The following is a 15,971-nucleotide window of genomic DNA, read 5'->3' as shown; positions in this document are numbered from 1 at the left end:
GCGCAAACCTAATCAAATTATTGACCTCTTTGTCAGCCCTGTGTGTAGTGTGGGAAAGGATTCCTTTGATGGTGATGAGAGCCTCCCTTGTTGAATGATGGTTTTCAGATCAATTATTAAATATGTACATGTTTGGAGTTCAATATGTCTTCCAGCGCTGCTTGTGGCAGCTTCCTTCGTTGACATGGGCTGCAATGGCTGCTAAACCCTGCCATGTCGAAAGCAAGGAGTGGGGGAGACGCCATTTGGAAAACCGGAAATGATTAAAATCTCAGGGTTGAGACCATTCCCAGTCAAGCAAGGGTTTGCCAAGAGCACAGTTCCTGCTTCTGGTGTCTTCTCTGAAGAGCATAGAGTGGAGGTGTGTCTCTCATTCCATTGAAAGTGGGCTCTCTCCAGCTGCTGGTGAGCCAAGGTTGGGGGGGCGAGCCGCTTCCGTGGCAGAAGCGCGCTAAATGAGAGGTCAGCAGCGAGCCCAGCTCCGTGGCCTAGACTCACCAGGGTGGGGGGAGGACCCTGCCGGCCTCCGTCCTCTTCCGCTCGCCTCAGGTGCGGCACGGATCCCTCCGCCTCAGCGAGCGCTCCCGGTAGCGCTGCGATCGGCTTTTCGGCAATACCCGGATGGAAGCATAATGGCCGCCATCAGGGACTCGCAGGCAATGGGGACCACGACAGGTATTCCCCGTGAGCGGGGCCGCCCAGACCTGTTAGGATGCCGGGATTTACAGAGAGCCAGCCAGGGGGCAAAGGGCGAGTTTGTGGGGGCTGCAGGACCCCCCGAACCCTCTCAGGGTTCCGCCTCTCGTGATAGGAAGCGTCTGTTAAATAGTCCCGGCCATTCAGCGCTTCCGCCTAACTTGTCGCAAAGTTTTTCTAGAGAAGTCGGTCCTTTTCCTAGGCGCTCTTACGCTGCCAGAGCTAACCTTCAGTCCTTTAGCCTGGGCTTGCTTTACGTCGGGGCTTTTTGAACTCCGCACTCTCCCACAGTCCAGGAGCTGGAGCGGGAGTGCGGCACAGTGTGCCTCCGCGAGCCCGAGGGGCAGCCGAGCCCCGGAGGAAGGGGCGGATCGGGCGCGGTGTTTGGGACGGAGCGGGGCGCGCGGCGCTCGAAGCACCCACTCGGCGCGTTCCGGGGCTGGTGGAGACTGCTTGGGCCCCCCTCAGACCGCACCCCTCGAGCTGTAGGTTCGCAGGTCCACGGCAGCCCGACTCGACGGCGTCCCCATTGTGGGTTCAGTCTGTGGTCTTTGGAGGTCTTTTTTTTGTTGTTGCAGATATGCTCAAGTCTCTGGCGCGCGCTCCCTCCTCCAGAGTTGGCCAAGGGCGCTCTTCCGTGCAGACCCCAACCACACCCAGTGGCAGATGGATTTCTTTGTAACTGGCTTTCTTACTTGTAGGGTCCATTTTGAGTCTGTTCTTAACATGATGTCCTTATTGTCAAGTAGTAGACAGTTTCTACCTAGATGGCTATGGTAATTGAAAATATATAGGATGAGTGTATGTAAGGTAAAATGTTATAGCTCTTAAGTAGACCAATGAAACAGATACGGTAGCTTTAACGTTCTGAATGCAAAAGTCCAGGTTCAGTGTTCTTTTTAGGTTTAAATTTGGGGGCGTTTAGTGTTTGTGAACTATTTTAGCGAAAACATAAGTTGGGTATGTTTGGATATCAAAAGTTTAAAAAACACTGGAAAAGTAAGATAAGTCAATGTTTAAAGAATACATAATAGTGTTGAACTCTGCGTGGTTGTCACGATGATGAAACATGCCACCAAACTGTACATCAGGGTGGGAATTTCATTAACTTTGAACGTCTATGTGTTAGGCCTAGTTTACTGAAATGGTTGAATTGTTTTTCATGCAGGAAGGGATCTGATTTGAGTGTACTGTAAAGTTATTGTACTCAAGTTGAACAGATAGAAATCACTTAAATGGATTCTGTGAAATACCCTAACATTTTTCAGAGTTTAACTGCAAATCAATAGAAATGTGTTCATTATCTTTCAGTAAAACTGAATTTTCCTGAAATTCATTAAGACATTGCATTGTATTAACTTTTTTCAGGGTGTTAGCATTTCATGAGGACGGTAAGCATAGTAGACCATGTTGATTTTTGTTAAAATTCTCATAAATAAGATGAATCCTAGATCTAGAAAATTAACAAAAGGGTGGGGAGGGAGAAAAATGTAGGTATCTAACACCTGTTCTGCACATCCAAATTTTTCCTTATTGTTGCCACGAAAAGTAAGTATAAGTATCAATTCAAAACGTTTTATGTTTGTTATTTGGGAAGGATAAAAGGACAGCAACCACAGTGAATATCTACTCCGCACATTGATAATGTATGAGCTTTTAAATGCTTGCGATTTTTATCATCACACTTCAAATCTTCTCCTATCCTGTCTGGTAATAGTATAGTCTGTTGTGATCCCAAAGTTCTTATATCTTGAAACATTCCAGAAGGGATATATTTTAGCATAAGTCTACAGTTTGACTTTAAAATATACTTTAAACATGCTTTTTTAATATACTTTTATTGTTTACTTTCCTGTTTATTTTTGTTAAAGCATTGTGTGCTGTAGATCACCTAATACAGCTTTTTTTTTTTTTTTTAAAGATAAAAGACTCGGACCTTGCCCTCAGTTACTCTACTAAAAGTTTTTTAGCAAAGCACTATAAGCGAAAGAAAAGAGTTAAAGTTGAAAGTATTCTTAATTATCTTATATCAGGTGTGTAGGCTATGAGTATTTCGGTTCTATATGGGGTATTGGCTTCACATGGTGAGCAATTTTCATGGAACCGTAGATATCAGAAGTGAGTATTAAGAGGTAGCATTATCATGGTAGGATATCTAGGTTGGAATCAGATCCAGATTCTAGTTCTAGCTTTGTGAATTTAGATAAGACTCATTTTCTTTATCATGTAATAAATGAAGATATTGAATTAGATTGATTCTAAGCTCCCTTCTAAGCTTTGAGTTTTGTGACTTTTGTAAATTTATGACATGTTATCACTGGGTGTCAATGATAGGTTATTTGTCTTAAGTGCAGAGATATTTTTTTTCTTCTAAATTTATACACATACATTGACTATGAAGCATAACTGAATCAAAAGTTTAAAAACATTTTCCTGACAGTTTTTGCAGTCAAAGTTTTAAAATTTTGGTCTTCATTTCCAGATATCATCTCTTCTTTTGATCACTGCTCCTGACTGTGGCTTTGTCCAAGCATTAAATTGTGTGCCTTTTGTTCCTTGAAGAAAGAGGTATGGTGAAGATTGAAGTACTATAGTACATAGTCTATTAAGTAGTAAGTTAATATGTTTTAATATTGGGCAAAATGGAATAGTTACCTATATATGAATTTCTGTAAGTTATAGTTTTACTTTTGGCCTAAATAAAATACATGTGGGTTTTCATTTTAATGGAAGCAAAAAAAGTAGTTTTTTGTTGCATAGTTTATGTTTCAACATTTCATTAGAAATCTAAAGATGATTTTAACTATATCATCCTTCTAAGTATAAAGATGACATTAAGGGCTCCTGGTTAATGGATGATGGAGATAAATATGGTAGGAAGATGTTTTGAAGCTGTATAAATGGCCAGAAGAGTGTTTCTGTTTTGCTCTAGTAAGTGCAAAGTAATGCACCTAAATAAAAATTATCTAATATATATTTGCATTGTGATTAATGATATCTGCATTGTGAGTCAGAAAAGTGACTTAGGAATCACTATAGAAGTTATGACTGATTTCCTGGAAACAGTCGTCTGAATATCCTGGTTTGGACAAAAGGAAGGAAAAATACCTGCCAACAAATCCGTGGTGTTATAATAAGGAAAGCTTTGCACTCAGTGGAGAATACTTTACCCTTGTACAAAAACGTGGCTTATTTATCCTTGAAACACAAGTGCCTCTTGCTGTTTGTGTTGGATAGGTTGTGGGATATCACAGTATCATATAATTCCCCTCACCAAATGTATACCCATAAGTATAATCCTAAGTTAGGAATAAGATTGTTTATGTAACTACTAAAATAATTGAAGTAGACTATACCAACTTAAATTATTACTTTAGTAATTGTAACCATGTTCTGTGAACTTTACTAGCAGATGGATTTTTTTTTCAGGCCATTTTTCACAAAGGTACAAACTATTTTATTAAAAGTTAAGGTAATATAACAACTACAGTAAGTAGCAACAAAGCTAAGTTGAGATACCAGGTTATCATTTATGTTCATTTACCTGTGTCATTTCTTCGTATATAACATTTGTTTGATCTCTTACCTTGAGATTCACATGGGTACTGTGTTGCTCCTTAATAGAGAAAGTAAATGCTGAGTGCTAAGGGTTTTCTTTGCTAAGTTTGAGCCAAACTACTCAAAAAAAGTAACATGGTGAACAATGAAAGCTTCACGTGTAATGAAGTAAATAAGAGACTGCTGTATGGTGACAGATCAAAATGATTTGGATTATCTGAGCTTAAAAATTGTAAGCAAAATCTGACTAAAATTTAAAAATCATGATTGGTATGACTGCATGAAACCAGTGTCAGAATATTGGAATGCAGGTGCATGACTTGAAGCTTAGGAAAATTAAGTGAGTTTCACGTGGGTCTCATTTCAAGAAGTGGTAATAGCTGAAAACAAATATTGGCTTTATAGGAAGTCACATAATTTCAAAATATGGTAAAGTCATCACCAATTCCTAATTAAAATTGAGTTGTTGGAGGTTGTGGCTGGTAGAAGACGTATATATATGTGTGTATGCATGTTGTTTTCGTCAACCCAGTATCTCTTCGTTTGGGGAACCATCCCTCCCCTGTTATGAGTGGTTGGTGTCTTATCTTATGAGTCAGTGTTATAACCCAAGCCCAGTCATCCCTGTTGAAACAGTGATTGCCCGTTACTCAAGCAGAGCCAATCAGAATTCTTTGAAATTGATATATGAATGCTGGGAGAAATATGCTCCCTTTTCTCTAATGTTGTTAATCTGGGAGGATGCTAGTGACATTCTTTCCTACGTGTATGAGAACCGCATCTGTAGTTGCTGAAAGTGAAGCCATATAGATGGGAGGTAGATGGAGATAGAGTACCCCTTTTAGTCCCAGGAACCATGGTATGACGTATCTGTTTTTTTTTTTTTTTCTGTCTGCTACCCTGGTGTCCCTTCCAGTCCCTTGGCCCAAAATTCTGCATATAAGTTAGTTTGAATTGGATTGTAGCAGAAAACCTCCTGATGAATATATGGCCTTTATGAATTTAAGATCTGTAGCTTCAAGTTGATCATTCACATCCGTACATAATTTGCCCTTTCTCTCTGCCTTATAAAAGATACGCTTTATTCATGCATGCATGCATGCGTTCATTCATTATACATGTATTTAGTCCTTCATTCAATCTACAAGTACTTATCGGATACATAGTAGTAGGTACAAGTATGTGCACCTGCCTGGGTAGTCAAGGATTGTACATACTTGGCTGAGTGGATGGTGGACTTTTTCTAATAAAGCACATTTTTATATACTTAGGTTACACAGATCAACAAGTGTGTGTTGAGAATAATCTGTGCTGTACTTAGCTTTTTAGTAATATATAAGAATAAGAGGAGCTCTTTGCTTTCAAAGTGCTTATAGTTTAGTTAAGTAATCCGGATTAATATACATGAAACATAATACAAATGGCTAAAAAGGTTAAATGAACGCACAGTCATATGGGTTGTAAGTCTGAGTTCTGATAGGATATTAGTGAGGGCTGGCCCAGTCTAGAAAGGTTTCTTGAAAGGAGGTATAACTTCAAATGGATTTTGACTTATGAATTGAGTTTTGATAGGCATAAAGAATAATTGAAGAATGGATGGAGTTGAAAATGATTAAGTGCTCATCCAAGATTGGGAGGAGACTGGTTTGACAGTAACAGTTTGTATTTTGGGGGAATGAGAGGTAATGGGAATTAAGGTTGACTGTTTTAGGTAAATCTATGTGTGAGGTATTTGGAAAGCCAGGCAGAAATTTTGCTTCTTTCTACTAAGGTGGAGCTTTCTTTGAGTAAAATGTTTGTATTTCTTTCAGTGTGATACTATTTTTGTGATGCTAAGATATAAAATATGTGTATTCAAGTGGCGTATATTTATTTGTCATGGAAAAGATCTTATTGCTAATAACCATCCGCCTTGAAAATTAAAAAAAAAAAGTAATTAACCTGCAATGCTGTTCTGTGTTTTATATGTAGTTAATTTCTCCTTACCTCCTTCTTTTTGAGAGATCCCTTAGTACAGTGGTGAAACCATACTTCCTCTGTAGAGATAAAGCCAGTTCAAAACTAATATAGCAATAGTTATAAAAACATTTGAAAAGAGATAAGGAGTGAAATTAAAGTAATGTTTGATTACTCATAGAATATTTGTTTTGAGCTCCAGATATTTGGAATGATGTATAGGTTAATGTGTCATTCTCACTAAATGCTGTTGTTTCCTAGGTCTTTGTTTATCTTCTTTCTTTTTTGGTTATCTTCTTTTTTTCCTCTTTCTTCTTTGTTTCTTCTTTTCTATCTGGTCCTCAGCTCAAAGAGTTAACAGAGTATTCCAATATACCAGGGTTGGCAAACTTTTGCTATAAATGGCCAGGTAGTATATATTTTAGGCTTTGTGGACATATGGTTTCTATTTTACCTATCAGCTGCTGTGTAACACTAAAGCAGCCATAAACAATATGTAAATGAATGAATGTGGCTGTGTTCCAATGAAACTTAATTTACAAAAATAGGCAGCAGGCCAGAACCGGCTATTGGCTGTAGTTTGCCAACCCCTATCGTAGACTTAAATGAGGCATTTCTTTCTACAACCTCTCACAATAACATCTACCTACCAGCTGGTGTCTTTTTCCTTCTCTCCAGTAACTACAGGTGAATTTTCTTTGTTCTTTTCTAAGTTCAATTCTTCCACTTGTTCACTAGATTGCATCTCTTCTCACTTACTAAAGGACATTGCCTGCAATTCTTTTCTTTCTCTCTTCCATCACTAATTTTAACATTTTTACTGGATCATTTTTATGAGCATGCAATCATACTATAATTTCTTCTACCTTTAAAAAACAAACAAATCAAAAAACTCCAACTCCTCTATTTCTTGGTCTTTTGTAGTAAAATTCCTTGAAACAGTTGTCTGTATTACACCTCTACTTCTCTTCCCATTTTCTCTCAAATTCATGTTTGTGAGCCACTGAAACCATTCTAATCAGTGTCACCAGCACTCTTGACATTAAGTCCAGGGGTCATTTCTCAGTCTTCATCTTATTTGACAGAGTTGATAATTATGATTCTGGAACCACTTTCTTCACTTTGCAATTTGAGGGTACCACTCTCCTAATTTACCTTCATTCTCACTGCTCATTCCTTTCAGCCACACCAGCTCTTCTCTTCTCTATCCTCTAAATGTTAGGGTATCTTAAGGCTCACACCTTGGACTTCTCTCTTTTTTTACTTTCATTCAGTTCTATATACAAAAATACATACACATATATGTACACAGACTAATAACTCCCCAAATTTTATCTTAACACCTAGACCTCTGTATTTTGTATTCGGTTACACATTCCATGTTTCCACTTGGATGTCAACTGGATATCTCCAATTCTATATGGCCAAAACGGAATTCTTGATATCCTTTCCAAACCTACTACTCCCACACTATCTTTTCTTAGTAAAGAGCAACTCATTTCTTCCAGTTGGTGAGGTCAGAACTTTCAGTTATCCTTGATGTGTTTCTTTCTCTCATAGACCAAATTTAGTCTGTTAGCAAATCCTATAGGCTCTATCTTCAAAATATATTCAAAGTCTGACCATGCATTATTGTCTCTAACAAGCCACCATCTCTTACCTGGGTAGTTGTCATATAATAGTCTACAAAGTGGTCTCCTTGCTTCCATTTTTACCTCCCTCTCAAATACTGGGTTCTTAACATAGCAGCCAAAGTGATCTTTTCAAAAAACAATTCAGCTCATGTTACTTCTCTACCCGAAATGCTCCAGCAGCTCTCCTCATTACTTCTTTGATCTCATCTTCTCCGGCTGCTTTTCCTCTGGTGCTTTCTGTTCCCATCATACTGACCAACTTCTTGCTGTTCCCCGGACATGTTAGGCACACTCCACACTCAGGGTGTTGGCAGTTACTCTTTCTTTTCTTTTCTTGGAATGCTGCTTGTCTTCCTCAGCTCCTTAAGATCTTAGCTCAAATCAGACCATTTCAAGTGAGGTCTCCCTGACTTTGTATTTAAAATTAGAACTCTGGTTCTGCCTTTCCTTCTCTACTTTGTTTTTCTCCACAGCATTTGTCACCTTTGACTATATTATATGATTTACTTATGCTGATATTATCTAAATAACCAGTAGAGTGTTAGCTCCATGAGGGGAGGGATTTTTGTCTGTTTCATTCACTGCTGTATTCCCAAGGTTTAGAACAAAGGCTGGCACATATTTGGTGCTAGCTACAAGGCCAGCACTGTGCCAGATGCTGGTGGTATAGCAAAGAACGTGACAGGTATGGTCCATGTGTTTACGTGCTTTTATTCCAGTGGTAGAGACAGATAGAAAATAAATTGACAAATAAATAAAATATTGCCAGAGGGGAAAATGTTATAGAAAAAGAAATACGAGGGGCTAAAATCGAGAACAGTTTTTTGTTTGAGGAGGGAATGGCTTATAGGTTGGGGAAAGCTCTGAGATGGTGACATTTGAGCTGCGTAAAAGATAAGAAGGATCTAACCATTTGAGGAATGGGAGAGAGAATATTTCAAGCAGGGAGTAGCAGGTGCAAAGGTCTGAGATAAGAAAGATAGGAAGGGAGTATCGAGGAACTGAGAGTCTATATATGGTAGTTCGCTGGAGTATATTTACAGATGGGAAGAGTGGCATGAGATGAAGTTGAAGAGTGAAGTCCAGGACCAGATGTCACTGTTTCTTGCAGGCCTTGGCCAAGAGATTAAATTTTGCTTGCTAAGTGCTTTGGGAAGCCCCTGAGGAGTTTTAAGCAGAGAATACTGTAATCTGTTTTATATTAAGATGATCACTTTTGCTCCTGTGTGGAGAATGGATTCAGAGAAGGGTTGGTGGGCAGGGGAGAAGCATGAATACCAGTTAGGAAGACTATTATTTTAATCCAGGTTAGAGATGACAGTGGACTAAGATGATGCCAGTGGGGATGGAGAGATGAAAATAAAAGAATAAATGAACTAATAATTTGTTAGGTCCCTGTGTGCCCAATCTTCTTGGGTTTTGTGAGGGATAAATGAGAAATATGAAATAGAACTTATATTTAAGATGCTTATAAGTTATCTTGGGAGGTAAAACTTAAAAATGAAATGATATATCGATAAAAGTTTGTAATAAAGTGATGCGCAATGGCTATCCTTGAAATGAATATTCAGAGTAGGGGGAAAATTAGTGCGTGTTGCAGAAGGTTTCATGTCTCTATAGGAAGTAGAATTAGAGAAGAACTTTGACCAGAATTGAATTAAGAGAAAGAGAAAGGGATGACAAGCCTGGTGAAAGGAAACAGTATGAACAAAGGTAAATATAGGTGTATATATTGGGGAGCAGAAAGCATCTTATGTATTGGGCTGTGTGTGTGTGTGTGTAGTGAGCAGTTATAGTTTCAGAGAGTAAAAAGAAATAAGATTCACCTGAATCAGGAGCTGCTTCTATATTTTAATTCTTATTTTAAACTCCTTCATAATTGTATACCAGTGTCACAAATCTACCTGAGTGGTATGTGGCTCACATGTACACTAGCATTTTGAATATTTCTATATCTGTACTTGATCACATTTGCGTACTTAACTTTTTATTTCTCTTTTTTGTGGTAAGTTAGGTCATTGGGCCACAATGATTTGAAGGGAGCTGACTTTCAATATAAATTTCTACAGTATTTATTCTTTCACTTGTTTAAAATAAGATAGGTGTCAGCTTCCGGGGTAAACTTTTTAAAAACTTAAAACAGCTACAAAAAGAGTAAGCCCAAAATGTTCCAAGTCATGAAAAGATAATAGTTTATTTTGAGGACACTAAAATAGGTTCTGTTAGTTTCTACTAACACAACATTGTAAACAACTATACCCCAATTAAAAAATAAAATAAAATAGGTCCTGCTTTGAAAATAAGAGTTTTAGTTTTTTGTGTATTCTAGGTTCCTTTTAGGCAGAACTTTATGTTTTTCAGCAAGCTCTTCCTGCTGCATGCTGCTTTGTTCTATCTCCAGTTGTATGTTTATATGATTGTTTTGCATTGTTATCTTTGCAGAGAAACATTCAATAACTCAAAGAATGCAATAGTTATAAAAAAATAATGACTAATTAGTTTTCCTGTGTATGGACGATTAATGTGACAAGTTAGGTTACAAAGGTACATGCTGAGTCACAAATAGGGCTAAACTAAACTTAGAGTTTTTTTAGTTCTTTGTTTAACGTTTGAGCAACTAGAACGTTGTGAGTTAGCACATAGATTCTTTTTATACCTTTTCACTAAAGCTGAACACTGTAGAATGTCTTTGCTTTTTAAAGCAAAACAAAACTCTGTTGTGGAAAGCAAACAAAACTCTCCAGGAATAGCACTTTTTGATTCACTCTAAGTCTCTATCCTTGGCATTTTACTCTGGGAATCATCTTTTAAAAAATTTCTCTGTACCTACTGTGTGATTCCTAACATATGCTAACACTGCCAGTTCTCTGGTTCCTCACTTTTTTGTTTGGATTGTCACTTAGTCCTCTTAGTTTTCTCACTTCTATTTTTACTCTCTTTCTCCAATATATCTTGCTGTCTAGTAGCATTCTAATACTATTTCTAAAGTACTGCTTTTATAACTCTCTGCTCATAAAGTAATATGAATGGCTCCTTGTTACCTTTCATTTCAAGTTCAGATTTGTCCTCTGTAGTCTTCTTACTTAACCTTCCCATTCTGTCGGTGATCTAGATCCTGCAGTTCTTCTAATATTTCTTTTTTTCTGGTCTAGATAACCTTTCCTCCTTTCTTACATGTTTAAGTCCTTTAACTCTTTAAAGGATCATCACAAAACCTACCTTTCTGTGAAATAAACACAGTCAACGTTGATCTGTTAACTTAATGTCAGCGATGCAGACGTAGAGAACAGATGTGTGGACACAGGGAGGGAAGGGAAGGGTGGGATGAATTGGGAGATTAGGTTTGACATAAATACACTACCATGTGTAAAATAGATAGCTAGTGGGAACCTGTGGTATAGGACAGGCAGCTCAGCTGTGTGCTCTGTGATGACCTAGCTGGGTGGGATGGGGGATGGGAGGGAGGTCCAAGAGCGAGGGGATATATGTATACATATAGCTGATGCACTTCGTTGTACAGCAGAAATTAACAAAACATTGTAAAGCAATTATACTCCAATTAAAAAAAACAAAAAGAAAGAAATTTTGGTTACAAGTAATAAAACTAGCTTAAGCTAGTTTAAGCTAATGTCAGCTGAAAAGGGGGAATTATGTTAAGGATACAGAATTTCCTGGAATTCAAGGGCAGGAATATACAGGCAGGCCTCAGTAAAGACTTGTGGTAGTGACATTGCCTTCTTGGTTTCAGTCAAGGTTCTTAGTAGATCTGATGATTCTTTCCCTGTTGTTTTGGTTTGTTTGGTTTTTTGTTTTTGTTTTGTTTTGTTTTTGCTATGCCATGCTGTCATTCCTTTAAAAAAATTAACCTGTTATTAGTAGTTTGAAGGATATCTATAAATTTGTCTATGTACAAACATGTACTCATAGGATCTTTCCTTCTGACATAAAAACAAGGCTCTTTCCTGCTAATTTAAAAGTATATTACATGCCTTAGTCTGCAACTTCCTTTTTTGAAAACTAAAAAAATTTCACAATAAATATCTTTCTAAGGGAATTCAGTACATATACCTCTTTCTTTATATTGTTTTCGTGTGGATATTCCATAATTTACTTAGTCATTTTCCTATTCGTTGACAGTTAAGTGCTACTGATACATATCTCTATGTTGTGCTTTTATTTCTGTAGGATAGATTGTTAAAAGTAAGGTTTATGGAGGTATACTTAGAAAATGTGAAGGAAATTGCTTTTTTTCAAGGAAAATATAAATTGCCAAAAGTGACTCAAGCAGTAGAAAACCCAAAGACCCCAGAAACCATAGAAGAACTTACAAAGATTGTAATGTCTAAAATTTAAAGAGGTACCAGGCCCATATGGTGTGTTGGCGCAGTCTGTGTAATTTTAAAGAGCAGGCAAGTCTCATGTTCAGTGAACTATTCCAGAGCAGATTAAATGATGGAAGGTACCCCAATTCATTTTACAAATTCTCCATAATACCAATACCAAAACTTAATGAGAACACTAAAAAATAAAATAAAAATAAATACAATTTTGTCATATCAAAACCAGTCCTTTATTAAAGAATAATATTAATGCAAAAACAGTTCAACATTATACTTGCTATTTATTTCTTTATATAGTGTATAGAAAAAAAGTCAAATTTAGATTGATGTTACAATTTTTATTCTTTTAACAACGTACAATCTTTTAACAATCAGGAATCGTATTATTAGTTGAATACTACTTGTTTTCTGTATAAAATACATACAACTTTTTATTTGTTTAACAGCAGTGCATACATAACTGCTATTCTGGTGGTGCCAACTCTCTTTTTACTTACTTTTTAAATAACCTCATGGCTTTCAAATTAATTGTTAAATTAAAAAATTTCTCTTCATAGCATGAATTTATGAGGTATAGTGACATCTAGTAGCATAGTTCTTCATTCTCTGAGTATTATGTTTGCCATTAGCTTTGTAGCTGTTACAGTGTAATTGGGTACCTGTGTGTTGATAAGGGGAGTACAGCGTTGAATAATACCTATTTTGTTTTAATTTCTTGTCCACCTTTAGTGTCAGCATTCTTCAATTTTCTACTGGTGTCAAGTTTACTATTTGAGTTTGTTCAGGAAAGCTTAGTTGGTTTACCACAAAGTCAGTTGCTTTGCTTGAGAATTACAAAAGTTTCATGGATTCATGCCACTTTTTTTGATAAAGCTTCATAATAGTGTGGTCTAGGGACAAAGAGATTGTCATTCTTGTTACATCCAAATGTAAGCTGTTTGCTTGTGCTATGATAAGGAAGTATGCCAGTGTGGAGGTCATAGTAATCCAAGGATAACATTTTAAGAAACACTGACCTAAGGATAACCAGTAATCACTATAAACATTTTCTTGTGTGTATGTTCTTGACTTCTTACTGACAGTTTGTAGGGGACCATGTGTCTGTTTATCCATCTATTTTCTACCCATCTAATAATAGTTGAACAAATTAAATCCTAACATGTCTACTGTTTGATTTCTGTTTTTTTCACTTAATGTGTCTTGGATCTCTTCCTGTTAATAAATGTGGGTTTACAATATTGTTTTTAAAATTTAAGAATACTCCATTGAATAGAAATACCATAAATTATTTATTGGTGGGCTTTTAGTTATTTTTAATTTTGTGATTTTGTAAACAGTGCTTCTGTGAACATCTGATTATTACCTTTAGGATCGATTTCTAGGAATGAATTGGAAGTTAGTGTACTTTCTCCCCCGGCATATATGTAGATGTAGATATCTTTATATTTATGTTTATATTATTTTATAAAAATTATTATAATATTTATAATAAGTACGTATATTTTACAAACTGTTTTTTATGAAAGTTCTGTCAGCTTACATTCCCATCATTAGTATGTTGTAGTGCCTTTATTTCTAGAAAATGAAATTTTATCGGAAATTCATGCACAATGTTTATCGAACGAAAAATAAAATGGTTTTTAGCAAGGTAAAAAAAAAAGAAAATGAAATTTTAAAAAGAAAGCATGCAAAACAAATCCAAATTTTTATTGTTGGATTCAACAGACATAAACTTAACACTGTGAAAGTGCTGTTACAGTTTCTAAATGCTTCTTATTCAGTTTCTGTACAAATCTTGTCATGGACTTGTGACAAATGGTTCATGGATCATCAGCAGACCACATTTTTAGTAGCCCTGTTTTAGCCTAGGAGCCAACTGGGGCATGGGATGGGGTTTGTGTCTCATATGTATATGGTCATTTAATCCTCTTCCTTTTGGTATGGTACCCACTTTCTCAGCTGTGTCTGGTATCCTGTATTTCAGAGATTCTGTTTTACTTTCTGCAGAGAATAACCTCCAGACTTCTGCTGTGGTTGGGGAACAGCAGTAACCTACCTTGATGGAGTGGGGAAGAGAATCTTAGCATCTAACCAAAACTCAAGCAGCTTTCTCCAAAATTCTCTTTATTTTAGCTTCCTCCTCCTTTCTTCTTCCCATTTCAGAGTGACTTGGTGCTGCCAGTTCCTAAGTCTTTTGAAGATTCAGAGTATAAAATGGGTTAGTTCTTAGTTTGCCCCACTGTCTGCCTGGGATTGTTTTCTTGAGTCTGCGAGGTCATTTACTACTTATCTCCTTTCCAGTATCTAGAATTTTGTTGCTATTTTCACCTCTTCTGTTTCCCATCATTAATTTTTCTGTAAGGGCTTCTTATATATTTGTCATTTTGCAGATGTTCCTCTTCTCCAGTCTTTTCTACTTTCTTAACTGTGTTTACAAAATATTTACATTTATTTATCTTTTGTAGATGTTATTGTTGACAGATATTTCTTTTATATCACATTATTTTTTTTAGTTCTTTTTTTTCCGACTGAAATTTGATTTTTGCTGAAGTATTAAAAATTTTCCTAGAAACAGTGCATACGTAGTATATTCTCTGAATCTTTGCATATCTAAAATTGTGTTTTTCCCTCCCATATGAGAGTTTTCCTGGGTATAGAATTAATTCTTGGGTTAATTATTTTCCCTCAGAACTCTATAAATGTTATTTCATTGTCTTCTAGTGTTTCGAATTGTGAGTAAAATGTCTGATTAATATTGATGTCTGATTAAAGTTGGTGCTGTGAATATCTTTCTAGGTAATTCCCACTCCACCCTTTTTTGGTAAAATTTCATTTTTATCTTTTAAACTGAAACATTTTACTAGGATAAGTTTAGATACTGAGTTTTATATTTTCCCACTAATAATCTTGCCTGGCATTTTGGGGAGCCTTTGATTTTGAAAATTCAAGGCTTTAAAAAAAATGCAACAACTCAATGTAATTTTTTTCTCCTGTTTTCAAAACCATTATTTCTCCCCCATCTACTTTGTTCTCTCTTTCGTGGCAGTATGTTTTATTTTTGTTTTTTTGTTTTTCTCAGCATACTAGCTCAGGTCTTAAGTGAGATTGCCAATCACTACTTGATTTTTTTTTTTTAAGCTTTCTCCATTTCCCTCTAGTAACTTTCATTGTAGTTTTTGGTTTTCACTGCTGGTTGAGAGAATGGGTGAGAGGTTTCTCTGAGTGTTCAGATTATTTTCCCTTTTTTGAGCTGCTGTATCCAGTGATGTTTCTGCCTGCTTATCTTTTTTGATGGCATTGGAAGTTGAGATGTATTGTTGGAGAATAAACCAAGATTTTCTTAGTTGGTTAGATGAAGTGGGGAAAGTTAATGTAATTTTCTTCTGACAGCTTAGAGTTAGTAATTTACTTACATCGAGAAAGGGCAGCACTCTTAAACAGAACAAGATGGCCATGGATTTAGGAAGATATATCTTTGTTCAGAAATGATGTCCTCTTTACATCTCTCCTGACAGCTGGTGCTAGCAACCCCCAACTGTGTCTGGTCTCTGGACCCAGCTCAAAGCCCTGGATTCATTCTCTTCCCATACCTCAGCCTGAGCCTTCTGTCACCCCAAAGGGCTTCACACAAGCTTCCTCTCAAGCCCTCACTTCTCTCACAAGGTATGTTTAGGAGAGGGAGTGGGTGGACTTGTTACTTTTTTACTTAGGGCATAATAGATAGATAACTCATTGAATATTGGTTGAATGAATGTCCCCTAGTGTGCTTCCTCTTTAAAAGTAGTGC

The 15,971-nt window shown here is 36.7% G+C and overlaps 1 protein-coding gene across 11 annotated transcripts in view; it reads left to right on the top strand.

Moving 5' to 3' along the window:
- The first annotated feature begins 351 nt into the window (after positions 1-351).
- ZNF518A (zinc finger protein 518A) overlaps positions 352-15,971 on the top strand; it is a 57,204-nt gene continuing 41,584 nt past the window's right edge. For 3 of the 11 annotated variants that reach the window (XR_014015221.1, XR_014015222.1, XM_081226168.1), the window contains exons 1-3: positions 425-675; positions 3,179-3,264; positions 15,700-15,847. The gene's annotated coding sequence lies outside the window, so the exon portion shown is untranslated. The other 8 variants (XM_081226171.1, XM_081226174.1, XM_081226176.1 and 5 more) reach the window with 8 other exon arrangements.

This window comes from Mesoplodon bidens (genome assembly GCF_964165515.1).
Source record: "Mesoplodon bidens genome assembly, chromosome: 1".
Classification (NCBI taxonomy): domain Eukaryota; kingdom Metazoa; phylum Chordata; class Mammalia; order Artiodactyla; family Ziphiidae; genus Mesoplodon; species Mesoplodon bidens.
This window is presented reverse-complemented; position numbering and strand designations above follow the sequence as displayed.